This window comes from Lithobates pipiens, unplaced genomic scaffold (assembly GCF_037356315.1).
Source record: "Lithobates pipiens isolate NorthernLeopardFrog02 unplaced genomic scaffold, aLitPip1_a1.2 Scaffold_1, whole genome shotgun sequence".
Taxonomy (NCBI): Eukaryota; Metazoa; Chordata; class Amphibia; order Anura; family Ranidae; genus Lithobates; species Lithobates pipiens.
Genome location: NW_027507685.1, coordinates 83,039,158 through 83,053,318, shown reverse-complemented (window position 1 = coordinate 83,053,318; position 14,161 = coordinate 83,039,158).

The window sequence follows — 14,161 nt, the reverse complement described above, 5'->3', positions numbered from 1 at the left end:
TTAGTGCGCCTGCGCGCCGCTGTCTACGGCGCGGTGCCCATTTTCGGGCAAATATCTCCTAAACCATATAGGTTTAGGAGATATTACTTGGACCTACAGGTAAGCCTTAATCTAGGCTTACCTGTAGGTCAAAGTTGTTTGGAAGGGTTTACTTCCATTTTAATGTTTATGTTTATATTAGGGATGCGCCGAATGTCTTTTTTGGTGCCGAAACCGATACCCAAAATAAATCTTGCTTGATCCCGAAAACCGAACCGATACCGAAATTGACTATTTTTTAAAAATATTTTTATATTACGGTCAGAGACTGGGGACATGCTACAAGAGCTGGCCACAGGAGATCAATGCAGCCTCACTGTGCCCAGCAGCCTTCCCCTCACCAGTGCATATTGCATAATTATATATATATATATATATATATATATATATATATATATATATATATATATATATATATATATATATATATATATATATATATATATATATACACACACAGTCTTAAAATTGGTTGGCAGCTGCAGCTCTGTACATTAATCTCCTCGCTGGGTACTGCACTCTAGGGGGGGAGGCAGAGAGCACAGCACACACTTCTAGATGCCTCTCCTTTGCTTTCACTTTCACAGTAAACATCGTGCCCAGCTCCTGCTCAGCCAATTTACACAGCGGCTGAAGAGCCATATGCAGCCACCGCTGGGGAGAGGGGGACTTTGGAGCGAGACCCCACAGGCTGACTGCAGCATGGGTGAGGAGGGAGGGGAGGAGGAGCGTGTAAAGACAGAATGACACCCCCGTGATGGGCGGCACCGGGGCCAAGCCCAGCAGACCCCACCCCATTTTCGGTACCAGTATCGGCGAAAATTCTCTTTCTGCCGAAAGGGCCATTTTCGGCCAATATGTTTCGGCTGCAGAAATTTCGGTGCATCCCTAGTTTATATGTTTTTTGGTCTTCCACTGGTCTCCCTTTAACCTGTGTCATTGCTGCTCCTGAGGTGTACACCCCACCCTGTTTCGGCCCTCCTCTCTTCCCTCGCCACACCCCGGTACAATGACGGGACATGACACCACCACTTATAGTGCACTGTCCTGGAATGTTTGGGGCCTTAACTCTAAGTTTAAAAGAGCGGTGCTCTTCAAATACCTTAAATTGCACTCCCCGCACATTGTAATTCTCCAAGAAACACCTCATGGGCAGCAAACTACTTGCTTTGAAAAAACCATGGATCCAGAGAGCCTTTCTTGCCTCTTACTAAACATATGCCAGAGGGGTCACCATCCTAGTTAGTAAATCCTTCCCTTGTGTAATTGAACATGTTCACACTGACCCCCAGGGTAAATACGTGATCATAGTGTTCACTGTCTGGGGTATCCGATACATTGTGGTGGGTGTTTACGTCCCCCCTCCTTTTTCCCCCTCCATCCTATACACCATTCTGGATAAAATGACTCCGTACTGCCCGGCCAAATTGCTGCTCATGGGTGACTAACTCCATTCTAGCTCCGGATCTGGATAGGCCTACCCCCCCAAAACAATTTTCAACTGAACTACACGCATGGGCAGAGACACTGGGTGTGTAAGGTGTGGAGATGGCTACATCCCACGACTAGGGCATACTCCTGTTTCTCTAACACGCATAAAACCTCTTCTCGTATAGATCTAGCCTTTGCTAACCCAACTATGCTGACAGATATACAAGACGCTTCCTACTTGCCCAGCGGTCTCTCAGACCACAGTCCCTAACTCCTTAGCATTCGTTCCTGGTCCTCTCGTTCCTCATCCCTTTGGCGCCTGGGGACCCACCGGATCTCCCATGCAGACCTAGCACATACCATTCCCCCACGACTGACAGAATTTTGGGACCTTAACGTAGGGACCTCCTCCACAACCGTGACCTGGGACGCCTTTAAGGCTTTTACCAGGGGGCAACATATCTCCTCCATTGCTGGCCTTCAGAGGGAGAAAACCGCTGTCACTGCTAACCTGCAGGCTGCAGCGCAATCCCAGTCCAACATTTATGCCGCCGACCCCTCGAATACAAATTATGACTCCCTTAATGCAGCAAAGCACGAACTGCACCTCCAACTTACTAAGGTGACTAGACTGGACCTTTACCGGACTCAACAGCGTTTTTTTGAGCAGGGAGACCGGAACTGCCGCCTCCTGGCGATGTTGGCACAACACGACAAACCCTTGACGGCAATCCCCAGTGTGGTGTCCTTACGGTGAATCGGTCTCCTCCTTACCGGAGGTACTAGAGGCATTCCATCAATGTTACATCTCCCTCTATACCTCAGATCTGCCATCGGATTTCCAGTCACGGGACCTTGCACTCTGGCTGGACCCCTTGGCATTGGGTTGGCTTTCTGATGAGGAGAGGGAATCCCTGGTCGGACCGATTACTCCAGGAGGAGGTACTGAGGGCATTGGGGTCCTTCCCAACTGGGAGGTCTCCGGGCCCGGACGGGCTCCCCATCGAGTTCTAAGACTCATGGGGACCTTCTGGCTCCCAGGTTTGCTCAACTTTTTACTCACCGTTTGGCTGATGGTGCCCTTCCGGACTCCATGGGCCATGCCCACATTCTTGTCATCCACAAACCTCCCAAAGATCCCACGGCCTGTGCCTCCTACAGGCCTATTGCCTTAACACAGATTTCAAGTTCCTCACCAAATTATTGACCCCGAGACTGCAGCCCCTACTACCCACTATTATCGAGACTGACCAAAGTGGTTTTATGGACAACAGAGCAACGGACGTCAACTTGAGACGCCTGTTCACCAATATACACACACAACATCTTAATATGGGGTCCAGGGTGGTGGCCTCTCTTGAAATTGATAAGGCCTTCGAAACGGTTGAATGGTTTTTTCTCTGGGAGGTCCTCCAGCGAATGGGATTTCCCCTAGTTTTCATTGAGTGGACCAAGGTCCTTTACCGTAACCCCACCTCCACCATTAAGCTGGGGAGGGGGGGTCCTGTCACGGTCTTTCAGTTTATCCAGAGGTACGCGAAAGGGCTGCCCTCTCTCCCCGGCCCTATTTGCCATTGCAATGGAGCCGCTTGCAGAGGCCCTCCGCGTGTTAGGGGGCTGCAGATTGGTTGGTTGGAGGAGAGGGTCGCCCTTTACGCAGATGACCTACTACTTGTTCTCAACAATGCGGGTCCATCACTTGAGGGAGCCCTACAGGTCCTTGACTCCTTTTCCTCTGTCACGGGTCTCAAAGTTAACTGGACAAAATCCCTCTTATTCCCCATAGATCCAGTGGCCCAAACCACGGCTCCTCCCGACACTCCCCTTCAATGGGTCGAGTCCTTCAAGTATTTGGGAGTGGAGGTCTCCAGACAGGCCTCAGACTACCTATCCCTTAACCTTTCCCCGGTAGTTCAGAAAGCTCGACAAAGACTGAAGGTGTGGGAGTCACTACCACTCTCCTTGATGGGACATATAAATTTGTTTAAAATGAAACTGTTGCCCAAGTTCACATACCTATTTCGCCACTCTCCCCAGTGGATACCTAAAAAAAAAATTCACACGTCTACAATGCCTCCTTTTTGTGGGGTTCACAGTCTCCCCGCTATAGCTGGACCACACTGACATGCCCGATCTCTCGGGGCGGCTTGGCGTGCCCGGATTTATATTAATGCTTCTTAGCCACCCAGCTAGTCACAGCCGCCTGGTGGTTCAATCCGGACACTTCCAATCCGGCCACCCAAATCGAGACGGCAGTGCTAGGATCTCAAATTTTTTCTTTTTCGAGGCTCTCGAGCCCCCTATCCACTGACGCCTTCAATGTGCACCACGATGAGTGCATGGGGGGGGGGCAGGTCTAAAAGCCATAAAATACCCTAAACAGGCAATTTTGCCTAGTGCCCCCCTCTGGCGAAAACCTACCCTAGAACACATTTATAAATTACCTGAGCCTCAGGCCTGGACCAAATTCAACATTAAAATGATATCGCAGATTGCTTCCGACCACTCCCTGATCCAGTTTTCCAAATTACACTCGGACTTTAATGTGCCGCGGTCCTATTTCCATACCGGTTATGTGTCTGTTATTCTTGTAAGGAACTACCCAATCGAATCCCTGCGAGGATTCCAACTTGCCGTGTAAGACGTGTGTGTTTGGTTGTGTATGTTATGTTTTGTTTAAATCAATAAAAAGGTGTTTAAAAAAAATAATAAATAGAGCCCATTTATAACTTTTTTGTGTTAAAAATACAGCTGGTTAAACCACCATTAAAAATCACACCACAAGAAAATAAAATTGAATAAAAGGGCGCGGAAAATGCAGAAGAGGTAGAATATATACATAAAACATACTGTACTTGTTCATCACCATATACTGTATACATAATTGAAAACAGCCTCCCATTCATTTCATTGTATGGTGCGCTTCCGGGACGTTAAGAAAAGTCCTGCAAGCAGCATCTTTGGGAGCGCTGTATACTGTGCTCCCAAAATGCCCTACCCATTAAAAAGAATAGGCAGCACTTCCAAAGCACCTGAAAAGCGATTTGGAAGTGCCCCAACACGGGCGATTTTAACCCCTTCTCTTAAACAGTGGCGGTTTACCGCTAACTGCCCACGCTGCCAGTGTGAAATCAGCCTCAACGTTAACAATGACTTACTTTATTAGGCTTTTAATACACTTTTACACATAAGGCCACCTCATGGCGATTGCATTTATGCTCCCAGCAAACAGGAGTACAGTTTGCACCATCTGATTGGCTGATTGTGAAGCCACCACCTTTTTGTCATGACTGCTCAGCACTATAAACAAGACCTGCCTTAATCCAGCAGAACTTTTATGTTCAACGTGATTCCAGCCTCTGTGCGTTTTCCCGGACTATACAAAAGAGCTGCAACTGTGCTTGTTAGCGCAATGGAATTTGCTTTTAGGTGAAGCTCATTGTTTCCACAACCCCCCCCCTGCAGCCTTCTGGGATGCGTCACAGGTCCCAGAAGACTGCAGGACAATTTACAATGCGCAGCATGGCTTGCACATGAACAGTGGGCACCCGGCTAAGATTCCACAAGCGGTCACAGCTTGGTGCCCACATTTAAGTTGCGGGCGCAAGAAGACGAGGTGATAACGGCTTTGGACAAGCACAGCGCTGGGCCATGAGGCAGGCGAGTTACTGTTTATGAAAAGTCTGCAGCTACAGTTTTTGCAGCCGCTGACTAAATTTTTATTTTTTTCCCCCCACTCAGGAGACTGGAGCTCCTGTTTAATAGGAATAGTCCTAAGAAATATGATTACAATCTGGAAGCCTTGGTTGATGCAATAAAATGCTCCTCTTCCTTATTTGTAGGGGGTTTTAATCTTACTACTTGTTATAATTGGAGGGTTCCCCTTTTTTTACTTTTATTATTTTGGTACCCTGTGTTTATATACTGTATATGTGACATGCTGTTTTGTACCATACCTTTTTTCAATAAAATAAATAAAATAAATCTTGGATGTTAAAAATAAAAAATAAATAAAATAAAAATAAACCCCAGCCAATTCAACCTCCCTCACATGCACCAAACCTCCCTTATCTCAGTAGCTCTGAGCACAGAAATGCTGCACTGGAGGAGGACATAGTGGACCACATATGTGCACAGGTTTGAGAGCCTGCTGCTGTGATTTTAGGGGTGAGCAGTAATGGGCAATTGTCCTAGCAACAAAGGAAGGACGGGATTATTCTACCTTTGATGTAAATGAACTACACCTACAGAAACTGTATTAACCACTTAAGGACCGCCTCACGCCGATACATGTCGGCAGAATGGCACAAGCACGTACAGGTACGTTGCCCTTTTAAGAGCTCTGCCGTGGGTCACGCGCACCGCCGACGCACTTGCGACCCGGTCCAGTCCTGCGTGGTCATGCGACGTGGCTCCCAAACAAAATTTACGGCCTTTTTTTCCCCACAAATAGAGCTTTCTTTTTGTGGTATTTGCAGTTTTGATTTTTTGCGCTATAAAACAAAAAAAGTGACAATAAAAAAATTTAAAAAAATAAAAAGCTTTTACTTTTTGCTATAATAAATATCCCCCAAAAATAAAATACACATTTTTTTTTCCCTCGGTTTAGGCCGATACGTATTCTTCTACATATTTTTGGTAAAAATAGCAATAAGCAATTATTGATTCGTTTGCTCAAAATTTATAGCGTTTACAAAATAGGGGATAGTTTATGGCATTTTTATAATTTTTTTTACTAGTAACGGTGGAGATCAGCGAGTTTTATTGTGATTGCAACATTATGGCGCACACATCGGACATTTTTGGGACCATTGTCATTTATACAGCAATCAGTGCTATACAAATGCACTGATTCCTGTGTAAATGACACTGGCAGTGAAGGGGTTAACCAGAGGGTGGCAGTGTAGGGGTTAAGTGTGTCCTAGGGGCATGTTACTAACTGTGGGGGGCGTGGCTGTGTGTTAGTGAACACTGGTCTCTGCTCCAATCACAGGGAGCTGAGATCAGTGTCACTTGTTGCTAGGCAGAACGGGGAGATGCTGTTTATTTCCGCATCTCCCTGCTCAGCTTCCCCTTGAGACGAGTAAATGGATGTACCTGTACGCCAATTTGCCTGTCCGTGGCATTCTGCCGAAGTACATCGTCGCGCGTCGGTCGGGAAGCGGTTAACACAATCAAACATTGACACTTACAAACTCACTGTTTTGGAGATTGAGCTTGCCCGATGTCCACTTTCCTTGTAAAGATCAATTTATATAAAATCTGTCCGGCCGTTCTCTTCTTGCCTGTTGGCATATGAAGCCCACAAGCATTTACTTCCTTGTTCCCTCGATGCTGAACTACCAGCATTATTTGCTCGTTCCTCCGTAGTAGGTTGCCATCACAACGGGCGCCGCCGCAGGAAGTACCCGCCAAACAACACAGACAGTAGTAATAGCGTCACTTCCGTTCTTCAAAACCTGCAATAACTCGTGACAGGCCTCCGCAATGACTCCTGGGAACAATGACACAAGCTCCCAGGAGTCAGTGCGGCTTAAGGGAAATGACGTAATAGCCAAACAATACCCATCCATATCCGCAGACTAGACGAACAGGAAGCAGAGAAGAACATCTTTAAAAACACAGGTACTTTCGAAAAATAATAAAAATAAAAAGATCAGTTTTTATGTCATTACATTAATGCAATCTAATTGAGATAATTTTATAAAATAGGGTGTAGCTCCGCTTTAACCACTTGCTTACTGGGCACTTAAACCCCCCTCCTATCCAGACAAATTTTCAGCTTTCGGTGCTGTTGCACTTTGAATGTCAATTGCACGGTCATAAAACACTGTACCCAAATTAGATTTTTATCATTTTTTCATCCAAATAGAGCTTTCTTTTGGTGGTATTTGATCACCTGTGCAATATTTATTTTTTTAAATGAAAAAGACAGAATTATTTTTTTTGCTTTAAAATTTTATAAACGGGTAATTTTTGTCTGTCATTGATGTACACTGATGAGGCGGTAGTGATGGGTACTGATCGATTACACTGATTGGCATCACTGGTGGGCATAGATAGGTGGCACTGTTGGTCTGTATAAATAAAGCATAATTGCCTCTTCCTCTTAGAGACCAATGTCCCTTTAAGATAAGCCGGTGATCTGCTTTTTTTGCTCCTCCGCTGTCTCAGTGACTCGGTGATCACGGCACATGCAGGGAGCGTGCACAGGGGAGGCCGTCATTCACATCCATGCTGTCATAGCGCGGATGTCAGATGGTTAAAGTTTTGTTTTTAGTTTAGGGCTGAAACAACTAATTAATTATGAAATTAAACGATTACTATTTTCGTAATTGATTAATCGGCAGTAACATATTGGGGTTAAAAAAATAAATAAAAAATAAGCAAAACAAAAACGAGCAAATAATCGCAACTGTAAATATTACTCTCACTTTTCTATAGTGAATAAATTAACCCATTACAGTAGTGATTATCTCTATACTATAAGGGGCTAATTTTAGTTTTAACCCCATTACGTTACTAAATGTCTTAGACCTGGTTCACATCTATGTGTTTATTGGTGCTTTTTGCAGAAATGCACTAGTTCATTTACATTGTTTCCTATGGGACACGTTCACATCTGAAAGGGTCAGGGACTTTTAATGCAAAAAGGTTCTTTATTGGTTCAATATACTTCAATGGAGAAGCTGCAGAAAAGCATGTAATGTGTTTTTGCAGCAATTTGTGTTTTTCAGTCTGCCCAAAAAAAAAAAATGCAAAAATGCAAATTGCAGTAAAATCAAGTGTGCAAAAATAAAAACGTACAGCAAAAAGCACTGCAGAAACGGATCAAAAGAAAACTGCATAGGTGAGTACCGAGCCTTATGCTGACACACAGATCAATTTTCAGATGAGAATATTCAGACGAAAAATCTTTGTACATTCGTTGAATGAAAGAATTTTGTTTGAAATTTTCACTTGTTTTTAACATTCTGTTTTTAAAATGAATGTAATTTCTGAACGAAAACCACATACATTGTCTGAAAATTCCTTTGACTAAGAAATTTTCTATTATTTCCAAATTTTCCCATCACTGTGGTTGAAAATGAACGTCAATTTGACCCACTTTTTTTAAAGGTTATTAACCGATTAATCGTAACAATAATCGGCCAACTAATTGATTATGAAAATAAGCATTAGTTGCAGCCCTACTTTAGTTAAAATGTAATTCTAAACTGATGACCTGTAATTTAAAGCATCACCTAAGAAAAATACAGGGTACTGAAGTATGTCAACGTTTCATGAGTGCAAGCAATTTTGTGCCTTGACATACTGGATATCCATTTTGTCTACTTTGAACAACCACAGCTCTTCTATTTTATCAACGAACTGGGTAAAATGTATTATTTTTTTTATAGGGTGTCTGCTTGAAAAACAAAAACAAAAAAAAACAAAAACGTTGGTTTTCGGGGGTTTTTTTTTTTTTTGGCGATTGTCAGGACTAAAATTATGTGTGCAAAAAAATAAGAACACAAAAACAGGCCGGGCTACAAATGAGTAATGCATTTGTTTAGCATCCTTCCCTGTATTTAGGCGATTCCACAATAAGGACCGAGTAGCTCCACGGCCAGCAATCCTTTATAGCATAGGTGTGCTCATGGGGACTGCCTGGGCACACCCCAATCACCCTGTGCTGTCGCCAGAGATTTGCCCCAAAATGCTGCAGCCAAGAGAGTGACAGGAAAAGGGAGAGGGCAGTTTCTTGCCCCCCCTTTTCCTCATGGGAGAGCGGCTGGATCAGCAGTTTCAAGTTCCCCCGCAGAGCCTGTGGCCAGCGGGGAAACAGCTGTTAGTCACATGTTTTGAGAAGGGGTACAGGTGACCTCTCTTCATGACATGTGAAAAGCCTGGGAAGAACTGGTTTAAACCAGTTTTCTTGGGTTTATAAAAAGGGGGTTCCGCTGAGGGGGCTCATTCGCCTCAGAAGAAAAGCTGTGGTGTTCTCTCCCCTCCCTCCCTCCCTATAAAATAAATTTGTATTTAATTGTATTTTAATTCTGTATGGTTATGTTAATTTATTCTGTCGCGGTTGTTGTTATGTGGTAAGTCACCTTTGCAAAAATAAAATAAAAAATAAAATAAAAATAATAATAATAAAATAAAAAATATTTAATAATAATAATACTGAATTATAACAGCAAAGGGGGACAAGTTATTAAGACTTTTAATTCTAGTGTTCAAATATGTGCTACCTGAGCCGTAGTGACTAGGTTAGCTTTAAGTTTATTGGATGAGTTTGGTTGAGATATGTACTACATGCCCCTTTTGGGGATTTTGTGTTGCTGCCTGAGCCGTAGTGACTGGGCTAGCTTTAAGTTTATTGGATGAGTTATGTACAACATTTTGAAACCAATAATAAAACAACCGCGGCCATTATTATCCAAACACTTGTCTTCTTGTCTTATTTCAAAAGTTATGGAAAAAAAATTCTGGCCTGCTGTCCCATGTGTGGCCCACGCTGCCTGTGAAACAGTTTCACAGGCAGTAGATCGTGAGAATTGCCAGAGCTGTTCAGTGTATTAAACAGTCAGATAATTACACCGTATGCAGGAGAGACACCAGCTGTCAAAAGTGATGTCAGTAGTGATGTAAGGGGTGGGCCGGACTGAACGGCTCTCAAACACCAGTCAATGGGATGGGGTCTGGGTGGGCCGCAACATTTGTGGCCCGCCCCCTCTCTAAAGCAGCTCAAACAATGGCTGGTGTTTATAGCGCTTGGTCCCACCCACCCAACATCGCTGGTAGTTATCACAACTCAGCCGCAATGTAGGGGGTGGGCTGGACCAAATGCCAACACCAGCCAATGATTGTGCTGCTTCAGAGAGGGGGCGGAGCCAGAGAAATGTAGCGGCCAACCAGACCCATCCTATTGGCTGGTGTTTGTTAACCGTTCAGTCCCACCCACAGCTGGTCTCTCTCCCTGCTCGCAGTATCATTATATGACAGTTTCATACACTGAACAGCTCTGCCAATTCTCACAATCTCGTGAATGTTAAACTCCCGCTCTCCCCTAGCTGTGCCACCCAATGCTGCCAATCAGTGCCAGTGCTGCTTAACAGTGCCAACGCTGCTTATTAGTGCCAACCAATGCAGCCCACCTGTGCTGCCTATCAGAGCCCATAAGTGCCGCCTATCAGAGCCAGTGTTGACAATTGGTGCCCATCAGTGCTGCATATCAGTGCCACCTATCAGTGCACAGTGCTACCAATTACCCATCAATACTGCCAATCAGTGCAACCTATCAGTGCCCATCAGTGCTGCCTGAGCAGGAATGGTGGAACCCCCTCTACAGATAATTGCAATACAAATTACCTTCAAGTGCACCAACTTTTTAGTTCACATCATTACAGCACTTTGGAATTTTTATTTTTTTAGAGTTTTACACTTAATTGTATATGTTTTAGTTATGGTTATAATGCGAATTATTGCACTTGAAGTTAATTTCCCACCATACCTGCTAAGTCCATGTCTTTTTTGACCTTGCTTTGTGCACTGGTGCGCAGTCATGTTGGAACAGGAAGGGGCCATCCCCAAACTGTTCCCACACAGTTGGGAGCATGAAATTATGCAAAATGTCTTGTTATGCTGACACCTTAAAGAGGAATTAAAACTAGAGGTCGACCGATATGGGTTTTTCTCTGGCCGATGCCGATATTTAGAAATCATGGCGGCCGATAGCCGATATATGATACCGATTTTTTTGGGCCGATATGTTAGGCCGATTTTATTTTATTTTTATTTCTTTTTCCTTTTTTTTTTTTTTTTTTTTTTTTTTTTTTTAATCCCCCTTGATCTAACACACCTTTCCCACTGGGGCGTTTTTCAGGCGCTTTTGGGCTAAAAATAGCGCCTGTAAAGTGCCTGCAAAATGGCTCCCCTGCAGTCTTTGTGAAAGAGAGTGCTTTCACACTGAGGCGATGCACTGGCAGGAACTTAAAAAAAAGTCCTGCAAGCAGCACGTTTGGAGTGGTGTATACCGCTCCTCCACCACTCCTGCCCATTGATATGAATGGGCACCACTGCCGAAGCGCATGCAATGCGATTTGGCAGCAGTGCTTCATGGGCGCATTTAACCTCTTCCTTGGCCGCTAGCTGGGTTATATGTGCCCCACTAGCAGCCAAATAGCACCGCTAAAATGATGGTAAAAAGCCGCTAAAACTTGCGTTTTACCATCAACGCCTGCCCGCTCCAGTGTGAAAGCAGCCTTCATAAGTGATACAGAAAATTTCTTACATTTAAACATTTATTAAACAAAACAAACCTCCAGTTTACTTTAATGTATGATTTAGATAAAAAAAAAAAAAAACCTATGTATTAAATAAAAACAGGTAGTCAAAACTTTTGGACGAAAAAAAAAAAATGGGCTAACTTTACTGTTTTTATTTTATTTTTAAATAGTGTATTTTTTTCCCCAAAAAAAATGCATTTGAAAGACCTCTGTGCAAATGCCGTGTGACATAAAATATTGCAACAACCGCTATTTTATTCCCTAGGATCTCTGCTAAAAAAATATATATAATTTTTGGGGGGTCCAAGTGATTTTCTGGCAGAAAATACAGGATTTTTACTTGTAAGCAACAAGTGTCAGAAAAGATTTAGTCTTTAAATGGTTAAACTGAGAACTTCTACACACAGAGATGACTTCATTCATTCAAGTGTAAACATTGTATCTTTCTGTTCTTTTCTTGGCAGGCTGCCCAGAGAGGAGGAAAGTGTTGCTATGACGACTCAGGCACCTTACACTGACTTCTTACAGAAGTCATTTCAAAGTCCCACTGTAGTTCTAAATCGGCTTTTTATCAGAACAATCGGCCGATGCCGATTATTTAAAAAACGGCAAATATCGGCCGATATATCGGTCGACCTCTAATTAAAACCCTGATGGGTTTACTTCCTCTTCGATTCGCTGCAAAGGTAAAGCATAATGGACTACTGTGCATCGCTTAGTAGTCCATTATGTGTCACTTACCTGACACAGGAGCCAGCAAAGTCACTGCTGTCCCCTGTAGTTCCGAGCGTCCATCTTCATGGTGGGTCTCACTGCTCCGGCTCTGATTCGCCGGAGCAGCGATGACGTCACTCCCGCGCAAGCGCACAGGAGTCAACACTCGCGGCATAACCCCGCAATCTGCAGCCTGCCCAGTGGGCCTGCACACTGCTGTCTATGGCACATGCGCCGTAGACAGCGGTGGCTGTCTTTGGGTACATATCTCCTAAACCGTATAGGTTTAGGAGATATTTCTTGGACCTACAGGTAAGCCTTAATCTAGGCTTACCTGTAGGTCAAAGTGGTTTGTATGGGTTTACAACCACTTTAAGAGTTCCCCTCACTGGAACTAAGGGGCCAAGCCCAACCCCCAAAAACCCCACACCATAATCCCCCCTCCACCAAATTATTTGGACCAGTGCACAAAGCAAGATCCATAAAGACATGGATCAGCGAGTTTGGGGTAGAGGAACTTGACTGGTGTGGCTTGCACAGAGTCCTGACCTCAACCCGATAGAAAACCTTTGGATGAATTTGTGTGGAGACTGTGAGCCAGGCCTTCTTATGCTAGATGAGAGCCTGACATAAATTTCCTTCTGGAAGAATCGTCAACCATTCCCAAAGACACACTCCCAAACCTTGTGGACAGCCTTCCCATAAGAGTTGAAGCTTTTATAGCTGCAAAGGGTGGGCCAACTCAATATTGAACCCTATAAGACGACATTAACCACTTAAGGACCGCCGCATGCCAATGTACGTCATCACAATGGCATGTACAGGTACAAGCACGTACATGCTTGCCTTCCGTTTCGGCGGTCCGTTTCGCTTCAGGAGCAATCCGGGATGAGGGGATGGCCGTTGGTTTCTGGCCATCCCCTCTTGATCGCTCCTGGTGTATGAGAACCTTCCTCCCACTGTGTATAGTAAACACAGGCAGGGAGGAAGTGCTGGCATTCTCCTCAGGGTGGTCTTTTTGACCGGACTACGAGGAGAAGAGTGAAAGTAAGTGTGCACCAACACTACACTAACATGTAGGCACACATAGGCACACGAACCCCCCCCCCCCCAGTCACAGTGTCACTGATTGCAGTGATCATTTATTTTCTGATCACTGCATTCAGTGTCAGTTGTAAAAGTAAAAACTGTCAGGGCAGTTAGTGTTAGGCCCAGGGTAGCCCCCTACCACCCCCCAATAAAGATTTAACCCCCTGATTGCCCCTAGAGTTAACCCTTTCACCCCCTTTTGCCAGTGTCACTAAGCAATCGTTTTTCTGATCGCTGTATTAGTGTCACTAGTGCTGCTAGGTAGCTAGTTATTTTTTAGGTTCACCGCCAGGTTTTTATAACGCTAGGTACCCCCATATACTACCCAATAATGGTTTTAACTCCCTGATTGCCCCTAGTTAACCCTTTCACCAGCGATCACCGTATAAGTGTCACTGGTGACGCTGGTTAGCCAGTTAGTTATTTAGGTTCCCCGTCAGGTTTTTATATAGCGCCAGGGACCCCCATTCACTACCTAATAAAGATTTTAACCCCCTGATTGCCCCTAGTTAACCCTTTCACCAGTGATCACAGTATAAGTGTTACGGGTGACTCTGGTTAGTTAGTTAGCCTTTTATAGCATCAGGGCACCCACCATTTATTACCCAATAAAGGTT